Raw genomic sequence first — 13,563 nt, forward strand, 5'->3', positions numbered from 1 at the left:
TTATAGGGGCGTCTTGGCACTTATATAGGTCATTGGCGTCAAATTCAATCGAAGATCTAATTTTTTGATTAAACTATAGGTTATTTATGTGAGTACACATATAAAAAATTATGTACACAACCGATGTTAAGTTTATATCTATATATATAAAAAAAAAAGATTTTTATCTAGGATTAAATGTAATATCATATTATAGTGTTAATTTTACACAATAATATTCTGTTCGTTTCAGAAGCTTATATTCGAAGGTTTCCCTTGTTTGTCGATGGTGTGAGCTACGTATTTCTATTATCTATACTAATCTATATATAATCTTCTTATACTTGCGATTCTCCAGCTTTTTTAATCGATTAATATTTATTTTTGTAATAAATTCAAATGTACATTGACTACAGTACGCTGAGTTGGTTAGTTTTTAAGATGAACCAATTACTGTATTCTACAGCATGTGATGTTTACCTGTTCATGACCATTGTGCGATGTATTTTTATTAAATAGCTATGGAATGGACATAATATTGTATATAGGTAAATAGTTATATGGTTTATGGGTGTCATAGTTGGCCTTATCAAAAATACTTTTAAAATTGGTTTTCTTTAAACACAGTCTACAGATGCAAATACAACTTTTCAGATTGTATTTCAAATACTTTTTTAATTATAAGTACTTATTCAATTGTAAAGAAATAGGTAAAAAGTTGGTATAATACCTAATTAGTAATAAGTAATAAATAATAATAAATAAATTTAAAATTGTTAGTTACAACACATTTATAGATATCATATACACTTTGAGATACCTAGTTAATTTTGTATAATGTTTAACCTACTGATAAATAAAAATAAATAAAACAATTTTATATTTTAATCTAAAAATACAATTAACAATAAAAAATAATTTGTTTGGAATTTGTAAATTAACATAAAAGTATTTGATATTTAAATACAGACGAATAAGTCCAAGGCAGTATTTAAAATATTGTTTTAACATATTTACTCAAATAGGTACTTTACAAGTCCGCCATTCTTCTATGCCACTACGTCTTACGTAACAGTCATAATAAGCTCGAATATGAAGAGATTATATATAGATAGGCGCATGATATTCTGGTCTCTTGGGAACAGTATTAGTACACAACAATCAATATTAAAAGGCGATTAAAGGAATCTATTCTTATTCTTAAAAATAAATAATATTCTGCAGCAGTAAATGAAAATGTGATATGCTATTTGTCACTTAAAAACTATAAAAATAAAAACTAGTAAAAAATAATTTTAAAAATTTGCTTTACCTGCTATGAGCGATGATTACCAAAGACGAAGAAAAAAAATTAAAATTTACACATATTAAATATATTATAGGTACACTTGCCATGAAATTGACCGTTTGGTAATATACGTCGCATTTTATATCATGCGTATAGATATAGCATATGAGTAATAAACGGCCATCAATTCTCAATAATAATTATGATTGATACCCCTTGTTATATCATATTACTGGTTAGGTTTTTACGCATGACCTGTTGGATGTTGTTTGCGGTTGTGTCCCGGTAATTTTCGGATTTATATTACATACGCGTGTGCATTTACTGCGGTATTGTATAATTATTGCGAACCACACAAAACACTAAAGCCGCCGTGAAACCTATAGGTATGTGTGGTATTAACCGTAAACGGATATATTATCATTACAGTGCTGCAGTAGTGTCCGGTGAATTTAAGAACTAAAAAAAAATTAAGTCTCCGACGAAAAAAAAGTACGAATAAAAAAAATACACATCATGTTTGTACTTATGTGTTATATTATATTATTATTATGGCTGGGATCTTAATGACCTGAAAAATCTCCAAAAATTACCTTTAAAAAAATGCAAAAACGACTTAAAAACACTCAAAAAATGCATTATAGGCTATAGCTTAAACATTGGAAAAAGTTTGAAAATGATTCTATGGTAGTGTTTTTTTTTTTTTTTTTTTTATGTATGTATGGTATAATAAAATTAATAATAATAGGTATATAACCCGCATCACTATTGTTAATTTTAACCTTATTTTGTAAGATATTTGCACATCGTTCGGTTTTTGCGTTATACATCGTTTGCTCATTGACCATTTTAAAGGTCCTACATCATTTTGCACCTCAAAATTATTCAATAATAGAAATGAAAAAAAAATGTGCACCCCAAGTGTAAATTGTTTTCTAGCTTTGGTTCTAACCACGATAATTTGAGCAGAAAGACCTGTAATAAAATTGTTATCGACGATAACTTGTCGTGCAATATAATTTATTATTCGTACTCCTGTCAGTTTTTTGAAAGTCTTATGTAATTGCAACAATTTTCATTTATTTTATGAACAAATTTCGAAAAATGTTCTGAGACTAAGAAAATTAACTAAAAATGATCAAATGTGTCCTAAAAATATATTTAAAGTTAATTTTTTCAAAATATGCGGAGAAAAGAAAATTACTTTAAAATAACAGTATCACCTATAAAACACATATTAAACTCATGGACCAATATTTTAAAACACCAGAAAAAAAGACGCCTTTGCATCAAAATCCCAGCCCTATTTATTATAATAAATATACTCGAGATGAGGTCGTCATCGTCGATCGTTCTTTATCCGCCGACGGCTCTCCCATAATATAATATTATGATCGCAATATACGATTATTAATTACGTCAAATTAACTGCGTATTTTATAGTATTATACGGATACGATAAATTTTTTTTTATATATATAATTTGTCACTCATCTGTATGATAATAAAATATATTGTAACGCGAGTTCCGTCGCCCAGAGCGATTTTAAAAGCCGTCAGCCGTATAAAATATATAATAAGTACTTGAACGTTATTATATAAAATAAATTATATTATATTGTTTATTATATACCTATATATTATATTTATGGTATATAATATTAAATAATATATGTATATACTGTATGTATTGTATAGACTATACACTATAGGTAGCTGCAGCCGATCGACACCAACGTGTTTACAATTGATTTTTATCAGTTACCGGCTATTGTAAACGCTCTGTAATTACCCCTCTCGTACACATATTAATAACTTATAGGTACCTACCCATAATATATAGATATTTATATAATATTATAACGTCGTAGTTTACGGATTCTTATTTTGGTATACATATACACATATATAATATTATTATATTATGATAATAATTTACGTATATAAATATAATAAATACAATATCGGTTACGCTAATTAAATTAATTTTATATACTATTAACAAGAGTATATATATATATATATATATATATATATATGTATGTATACTCTATATAGGTGCCTGTATATATATATTGTATAGATAGCAAGGTATGTATCGTGTAAACACCGCATGCGGCTACCGTATATGCCAGCGATTGGTAATTATTTTAGAACATTTAAAAAACCAAAACTAGTTAGGAATTAGGATGACCACCTATAATATAGGTATACTGTTTACTGGTGTAACGCGTATGTAATTCTACCTTAAATTTAAACTCAATTACTCTTATTGCAGTAAAAGCTAAATTAAATACTTATCTTAAATATGATTTCCGACCTGAAGCTATGTTCTAATATTGGCCCAGATGGTATAGGTATACCTACTATATTTCTTTAGACTTATCTTGGAACCAGTGTTATCTAATATATTATTTTATATACCTATCTCTCAATAGAGGTATTTTCCCATTTCTTTGGAATATGACATTCATTTCATCTATTTTTTATTTTTATGAATAATTTACAATCTGTATCACTATACAATAAGAATATATGCTAAGAGTACAATATTGACAGGAAAATTATTGTGAAAGAAGGATCCATAATGACACTTCCTATGGTTACTTGATTATTAAATTTAACTATTATTATTTAATTATATTGTTATTTATTTATATATATATTTTTTTTTTTTTAGGTATAACACATCACCACACAAATTGTGCTTTAGGCGTCTTGAGGGATTACCTGGAATTGTAGTGCCAAATTTTTGATAGTTGGATTCGAATAAGTGGGTGGTTGTGGAATCCCTTATAGAAACATTTAAATTTATCACTAACTGTTTTTAGTTTTAGGTTTGAATGTAGATAAAAATTTGAGACATAGGAAGGTGTACCTGTGATAGTTTCCTAAGAGCAATGTTTTGAAATGCTGAATTATATTAATATTTGATTTTTTCGCATTACCCCATAACTGTAGACCTTATGTTCACATTTTTTTGAGTAGGCTTTTGTACATATAAGCAATTTAATGCTACAGAAGGTGTGTTTGTTATTGCACAATATAGTTTTTAGCATGCGTAAGAGCGAGTATTTTTATTCTTATTTCATCTATTAAAAAAAAGGTGGTTCATCATTGATTTCGAATTATCGCCAAATCTCTAAACTATATCGATCTTTCCAAAATTATGTTCACATTAAATCTTATCCAAATGTACAACTTTTTGTTTTTCATTCTTGGCGAATAATCAATCATTTTGGTTTTACTTCGAAACGTTCTGCTTGCAATAGGTAGTTTGGCGACAGTTTAAAAGTGCGGACATAAAAAAATAAATCTTGGAAGGATATCGATGTACCCTGCAGCACTGTCCACTGCGGTTAGGAGCTGGTTGTTATCGGTATTACCAGAAGTGTGGCTAAGATCTTAAAATAGGGAGGATAGCACAACAAAAATATTTTTTTTTAGAACAGTCAGCCATTCACAATAATAATTTATTTTTATACTGTTTTCTGGTAAATAAAATATTTGACATACATCTACATTCTACAGATTGTCTTTATTTTTATGTAAAGCTTATTACTTCTGACGGTTAAAATCACTATTATCATAAATGGAATATTTTTAAACAAAATGTTGAAGTCACTAAATGTATTTATTTATTAAATTCGTTTGCTGTCTCTATTAAAACTTGCTGTCATTCAAATTCGTTATATTAAATGACAGTTAAATAAATAAAAGAATAATATATATATATATGCTTTTACGACAAATAGATAATTTTATATCAAACTTGTCCATGCCCTATATACCTAAATATTTACAATATAATGTTTTTCAATTAAACAGCTTTGTAAAAATTCAATATTTCGAACATACCTATGAAGAATATTCTAACAGTGATGTGAAACTGCAGGCGGCGCGCGGTCCGCAATTGGTCCTTTTCTGGTCCTCACTAAATTTTCAAATTACTTCATACAATTTCGACGTTTTTCTGTATTTATAAATTATTTTGTTCATAAATAGTAAATTCATACTATAACCCTATGGTAGTAAAAAAATTGAAAAGCCAGATGCTTCGCTTAGAATTATTTGAGTTGCGAGCAATATAAAATATTAACTTTGAGTTGCCCATCACTGGTATATTATTATAGTAGGTACATATACATGCAGCCTACAGATAACTTACGTTTAAATGTAAAATTGTTGGTTAAAATCTGAATGCTTAGAAAAAAAATAGTTTATGGCACCAATCATGCCTGTAGCTCTTGCATACCTTACCTTATCTTCAAAGGCTATATTATAAAAGTATTATACATCGCTGGGACTGGATTTTAACGCAAATACATATTTTTAATAAATTTCACTTGCAATGATTCTAATTAAAAATCTGTGTGATAAAAGTTATAATGTTGCACAATATGCAGATTTAAATGTTGAATCTGTTTTTATAGTATGTTAGTCTATGAAAATACATGGAAATCGCAAATTTTAGCAAAATAGTTGAATTTATCTGTATATAAGAATATAGTTAATTTTAACCTCCTAATAACATTCCTTAAAATAACTAATCTCTATAATAGAATTTAAATAATTATATATTACTGTTACCTATACCATTAACACCATATACCTGTATACTGTACTTCCTTTATTTAAATATTAATATTAAGATGATTGTAAATAACTTGTAAACATGTTTTTCCGGCTAATGACTTTATTGTTGAAGCCTTATCATTAATAAAAAAAAAAAAAAAAAAGAATATAGTAAAACAATATTAAGAATTTTTCAAAATACACGACCGCATTCACACTTAGTGACAAAGAATTTTTCAATTAAAAGTCCATTTTATAAATTTATACTAATTTATCAGTATCACTGATTATTTCAAAGTTAAAATAATTATTTAGGTTTCAAAAATAAATAAATAATATTGTACGGGATGATTTCCCACGCATGCTCACCCTAATTTTCCCTTTAATGATGAATTTATTAAAATTCTGATTTTTGTCATTTTTAAGTGTATTCAAAGACCATATTTCCAAATTCTCAATTTTTTGTATTACCATAAGAAATGTCCCTTGGTGATATAAACTTCTGTTTTTCAAATGAGAACCCCTTTTTTTAATATAACATATTCGGCTGAAGATTTTTTGAAAATTTTGAAGTACCTACCTATTTCAAAATTCAAATAAGTAATTTATTGGTTATTAAAATGTTTTTTTTTTTAAACATAATAGTCTTTAAAATTAATTATATACAACTATATAAGTAAAATATATATGTAAAATTGGATATAGTATTTATTAAATGGGGGCCAATTTTACAAATTCATTAAAATTTTTAGAAAAATTATACATTTACATATTTTAAATTTGAAAAACGATGTTCTCGTTTGAAAAATAGAAGTTTGTATTTCCGACGACACTTTTTAAGTTGTACAACAAATCTCAAAAATTTTAAATTATGATCTCAACTCTTATTTACATTTAAAAATTCCAAAATTCAAATTTTTAATAGTTGAATCATCAGAGAAAAATGGGTGAGCATGCTTATAAGAATCACCTTGTGTATTGAATTGATAGCTTTTTATATACTTTAATCTTTATAATAATATGTCAATTACATTTATTGTTCTTTAAAATACACAATACTTGTAAATACTGATAAAAATAGGTACTATACAAACACGGTCGTAAATAAACTGATGAGTGATTTTACATATGAAAATAAATATTAATTTGTAATTATTGTATTTTATTCAATTTAATTTTTACAGAAAATGTTAGAAATGTGGTTTTTAATTGCAAATTTCACATATGTCATGCTATTAGCTTTACAATTATTTCTCTATTAAGATAATAGTATATTTTATAATTTACCTACTACCTATATAAGTATGATAAGGTTGAACTTTTGGATTGACCGTGACGGGCGGAGTCTCGCATACATGACAATAATGATTCGACTGATTCGAGGTAACTGGCTACATGTATCTCTATCTACATGTATAACTAGTGTGGTGAGTCGAAAAAATATAAAAAGAATTAAAAGAGTAAAAATTAATGCATAGAAACGAAAGGGCTACCCAGAAACGTGGGTGCGACGCGTGTGTGGGCGGAGTTCGTGCGTGCGTACACTCGTGGCAACGGGCGCTAAAACGCCAGTCGACTAGTTTTTTTTTACAGGAGTTTTTTCTGTCGCATTTGGTTTGTTCCCCTCTATTACCATCGTCCATTCAAGCATACTTTATTTATTAGATATGATCATCATTGATCACCATCGTTATTGTAATGAATAGTGATGATGGATAATAAAATATTACAAAATGTATTTAATAATTTAACGGACGATGCCTTTTTTTTATATAATTATTAATGTAATCAAGTACATGCACAATCAAAAACATACAAAAGTTAAATAGATAGATTGAATAGATGATTTTCTGGTCATTTTTATTATAAACATTATAAATTATAATAATATATATATATACATATATTACATGGATATATTATGCAATTCTCAGTATTATAAACTAGTCTGACTTTCTCGTCCCTCATTTGTATAGATTATCGAAGGGGGACAAAAAATACTTACATATATTATTATGTGTACCTATATTTACTATTTACGTAGGTATACGAGTACAAATGGCGTAGGTATACATATAGGTAATGTGGTTAACGATCGTACATTGTATATGTACCTTCATAACGCTGCAAAGTGTTAAAAATGTGCACATTGTACGCCTACATTTTATATTTAAATATAACGTATTAAATTAGGTTCCATTATTATAGTATTTGGAAAAGAAATGTAATGATTTAATAATACCATTATTGTCATATGTAATTTGAACCTACCAACTTTATTTATATATATACAATTATATAATTAATATGGTTTTTAACCATCAGTCATTGAATCTTATTAAAGTACAACAAAATCGTCATATTATTCATATACTAGTTTCGGTTTTTGATTGGTCATAGTTTTAGACGATAAAACAGTTGTATAGACCAATCCAAAATAACGTATGTATAAATTATTTTTATCCTGAAAATGTACAATCTGTATTTCATAACACAATAAGCAAAAAAGATGATTGACATATTGACATAACACTATACATACACAGGTGATACAAGTTACACGTGAAGCACAAGATGAGAGAAATTATATATATATACATAAATGCAATGTATAAATCTAAATGGGTGAATGTAAATAATATAATCGCGTTAGCTACAGCAACTCCGCTTAATGCCTTAAAATTTAAAATTTAAATAGTTATCGTGTGTGGTGTGCATGTATATACCTAGTAATTATTTAAAACATTCATATTATAAATAATATTATGCATATAGGGTTATAATATAAGTGTTTTAAATCAAATGTTATTCAATTTCTACAAGGAAAAATATTTATACTACCTACATAATATTATTATGGATAGTAAAAAATAACATTGTGTCATTATCGTCTAAATAACTTTGTCACACTGGCAAACGTAAAGGCAGCACAGTAAACTATGTTATAGGTATATAGGCACTGGTACGATTAAGAAGTATAACAAGTACAAATAGTAAAATATATAATACATATATAACATAATATATATATAAACTACATGAGTTGCGCAGAATTATGCACTAATGCATTAATGCATGATATTATAATTTGTCACAGGAGGAAATCGTTTATATGAGCTAGCGGTGATGATTATGTATAGATACGCATCGAATCACACACACACACACACACACACACACACACACACACACACACACACACACACACACACACACGCACACGCACATGCACAGAGTATAATATAGACAGAATATGAAAACCATTGCATATCATACAATTATTGATTTTCTATGATTATTTTGTTACTTGTTCAATGTTCTTTTTATTTGATTTGTCAAGAGGGTTAGCACCCTCTTTAAACAAGACCACAATGTCCGTAGGTATACCCTCATTATACAAGTTACAGTACGTTTAGAACTTTTAATAATGTATAATTTATAATAACATTACAAAAAAAAAATCGTTAACCTCATCGGATCCATAAACACAATGCTGTAACACACGTTATACGTATAATATCAAATAGATCACGTTCTCGTTCATGGGTTAAATTTTATTAGATGTTAAAAATATTTTTATATTTAACCATAATTATTAAAAGGTATATAATATGTTGGTCTTAATTCAGAATGATCAATATTAGCAATATATACAATAGGTTAATTTTGGTGATTATTACCGTATACTTCAAGAGTTAGCACGGCTTCTGTCAACTCTTTCAATTATACATTTTCAAACTCATAAACCAAACGTAAAAATTACATTCGATGAAAATTTCTAGTATAAACGGCGATTCGTTTTTGAATCACAGTTAAAAAAGAATATCGATCGATGAGAATAATATTGTGAAATTATATGGCTGAAAATTCAATGACGAAAAAATTTTAATTTCAAATGCTCATTAAAAAATTAGTTTGACTTCCAACATACTTTTCTGTTAAAGGTAGGAAAACTTATGAGGAAGCATGAGGAATTTTTCAAACCTTTGAATTTTGAATTCAACATATTATTGAAAATTAACATGGTTTTAACAAATTTTTTCAGAATACTAACTCAAGATGAAAAAATAACATCTTTGTTAAATGAATACATTCATCTCTCCGCTCAGAACCTAAAATAAATTTATAAATTTATTGAACTAATATTTTTTATGATTATTATTATTAGTATCTCGTCTAATAACTCACAGCTAAAAATATTGATGTATATTATTATTTTTCTACTATATTTACTAAGTTTGTATTATTAGACTTTTTAGATTTCGAACGGAGCAGTGAAATATATGTATTGATTTTACAATGATGTGTGATTTATTTCTGTTTTTCTGCCTGTAAACATTTTTCTAGTAAAAATAATTCTTCAAATTTTAACTTCGGAATATTTTTTGAGAAGAAAATGTATTTATTTAGTACTTTTAAGAGGTCAAATTTGAATGTGCGCAGTAGGTTTTGAAGTGTTTGCAGGAAAATGGAATCTAACCTTTTTTTATTTTGTTTGAAAATTGGACAGTACAAAGGAAAACGGTTACTTATTTTGGAGGAAATTAAACCCATCCATTATAATATTCTTAGGGTACTTATTATTAAAAGTCATACTGTCATAGGTTAGGTATAATATGAATGTTAATTGATATTAAAGTAAACTATTAATATTTATTTTATAACAGGAAAAAAAATAGAGATAGGCAGGTTTTAATTTTAAATTTGGGTGTGCCCGTGTGTCGGTATAGTTTCGATATTTGTCCTCATTGGATAAAATAGTATTCGTGAAGCCACTGCAGAGTGTACGTATATAATCCTTCACCGGGATCCAAATTCGGAATAAACGCACGATGTTGTGCTTTATAGGTAGGTACCAATGATGATAATAACTGTTAATTATTGCACTGCGCAGCTGCACGCCAGGTAAAAATGCATGAAAACTGCAAAATGTGCCGACAAATTATTGCTGGCGGCGTCGTTTTAAATGTTTTATAAACATTTCACCAATCACGATTAAAAGTAATAACTGTTTAATTCGGTGTGTTCGCGTGGTGTCGACACAACACGTATACTACAATGTTATTATATTATGATGTGGTTGCATTAGTATACGTGTCGTATATATATATATATATATAGAGAGAGAGAGAGAGAGAGAAAGAGACATCACGAATAAAAACCGTACCGCATGTGTCCGCGTGTTGTGCGGGATATATTGTTCTAAATGTTGTGTTTCGCACGACTTACCACACGACATCTATCACGAAAGGCTCGACGCCAATCAAAATCGTAGCAGACTTACATCGAAAAATCGTGTGAAATATAATAGTTTTCCTCATATGATGGTTATGATTATGATGGATAGACAGAGAGTGCAAAACGAGCAGTGATGGAAAAAACGAATATTATGTGTGAATTCATATAATATGTAAGCGGTTTTATCAGAATTCCTATATGAATCTGCGCAGTGGTGTATTTTGAAAAGAGATCTTATTGTTAATTATTCCGTGATATCGGATGATGTTATAGAATTTATGAAATTAAAAGTGTATAACTGTTTTTTCTCAAAATTTGAATGTATATTAAGACTAGCTGTCCCGACACGGCGTTGCCCTCGTATTAGTTTGTTTTTTGGCATTTTCGTAGGCCGTGTATAGTGTTATTACTTATTAGTTATTATGTACCTATGAGAAAATAATTTTTTTTTTTTTTGTAGTTTATTAGTGGTTTTGGAGATCATAGCGTATAGTAAACTATTGAGAATGTCAAATTAATATTCATATAATGTCACTAATAATAATTAATAACCCTCGGGATTAAGGATAATATATATAATATAATATAGGTAATATATATATAACGTGCATCCACGCGATTGGCAAGTGCGCTTTCGGAGTCCTCACCGCCCATAAAGTAAATTTGTAAATGTATGTGGTTCGTTTGGCATTGGTAGCAATGAGCCCACTCTTTGATAAACTTGGCCATTGATTTTGAATGTTGAATTAAATTGTTGACCATTTACAGCATTATTTTTAACTGTTTCTGTTGCTCCGAACGATGTCATTTGGAAACATGAATTGAATGTTCGAATTGACTTCAGGAACAGGTTAGAATCTGAATTCGTACCGATAAGTAAACCGTTCAATGGTTCAGGAGGTGTTTCAATTTCCGGTAGTTGCACTTTTCCTGACGCGCAACACATACCGGCTGGCTCATTTTTGAACTTCAGCGCATTTCCTTGTCCATAGCACCAATCTCTACTTTCGAATGAGAGTAATATTCAATATCGAGCCCATATTCGAATCCTAGACGAAGGAATGAATTGGATGTAAATGCTCTATGTACTTGTTGGCGTTGTCGGTCATTTGTTCTGCGTGTGTCAACTACGAATTGACGCGCTACTAATCGTCTTATTTGATTTTGTTCAGCTTGTGCCTCACGCAATCGCACCATGTTCACACGTACATTTTCATTGTTCGGTTGGATTTGTACGTCTCTTCTTTGTGCTCTTCTATCTCGCATACTTGTACTTTTGGTCGTTCGACGGGCCAAATCAGACCCCTTGCGTCTTGCTGGCATTGTAACAAATATTGTAACATTGTAACAAACATTGTGACACGAGATTTTTATATATTAGATAGATACTCGGTATTGACCATTGATAGAAAAAAATTTACAATTTTGTAATATTGAAAATTTTTATTATAGAAGCTAAAATTTGAACAATGCACAAACTTTGTTATTTTCAGAGGTATTTTTCTAGCACTATTTAAAGTAAAAGTAAAACGAAAATTCAGATTTTAAACAAAGTTTAGATTGGTAGAGTGGAGTGGCACGGGGTTACCCCGCAAAATGTTTTTCCACTACTCCGCTTGTCTAAACTTTAAATACTTATAACTCATAAACTACTCGTCCTAAATTCAATTTTTACGTATCAAAATACTTAGAAAAATATTCTGCTTTGGAATATGAAATTAAGGTTCATTCAAAAAAGTAAAAAACTTAAAAAATTATAAGGATAAAAAATATTTAAAAACATAATTTTTTAATAAAAATGTTGTTTTTTTAACAACACGAAACTTTGTAAAAAATATTTTAAAAAACATCGATACTTTTTGAAATAATGAGTGGCTCATGATAAAAAAATCACCCTGTATAAAATACGCCATTGAGTAAAATAAAAAATTACTCAAAACAGTATTAGTATAGAACTATAGACCTAAGCTAGTTAAGTAATTAAATATTCTGATGCACAAATACTTTGACTGGGTATGAATATTGATAGTATATATTATATCAACATGCGCAATCTAAATGGCCATAATATATACTAATAATATAAATGCATAGTATATACGCTAATCAATCAGTATCTACGTAGATAATATAATTGTTTTATTATTATATGAATAAAATAACAATAATGAAACAAATTATACACCATCAAAGTAAAATGAAAAAAATTAAAAAATTAAAAAATAGCTAGGTAGTCAGCAAAAAATAATAATAATAAAAACCCATTGCGGTGCTGTCGAGAAAATGTTTACTGGATACACGCTTTGTGGTTGGGAAAAAAAATAGTGGGACGGCTGATGCAAAACTGGTTGAAATATAATTACTATTTACGAATAAAAAACGTATATTTTGTTCGACTCCGTCCGAGTAGCATAAAATTATAAGCTAAAAGAAGTTTTACAAAAACAAAGAAATCAATTTCTTTTTCACTCGACATCAGTGGC

At 28.3% G+C, this 13,563-nt stretch overlaps 1 pseudogene; it reads right to left on the reverse strand.

Moving 5' to 3' along the window:
• Positions 1–3,976: 3,976 nt before the first annotated feature.
• LOC149060932 (uncharacterized) lies at positions 3,977–12,403 on the reverse strand (annotated as a pseudogene).
• Positions 12,404–13,563: the final 1,160 nt, after the last annotated feature.

This window comes from Diuraphis noxia, unplaced genomic scaffold, assembly GCF_037042655.1.
Source record: "Diuraphis noxia isolate RWA-SAM2 unplaced genomic scaffold, SU_Dnox_SAM2 contig0001, whole genome shotgun sequence".
NCBI lineage: Eukaryota > Metazoa > Arthropoda > Insecta > Hemiptera > Aphididae > Diuraphis > Diuraphis noxia.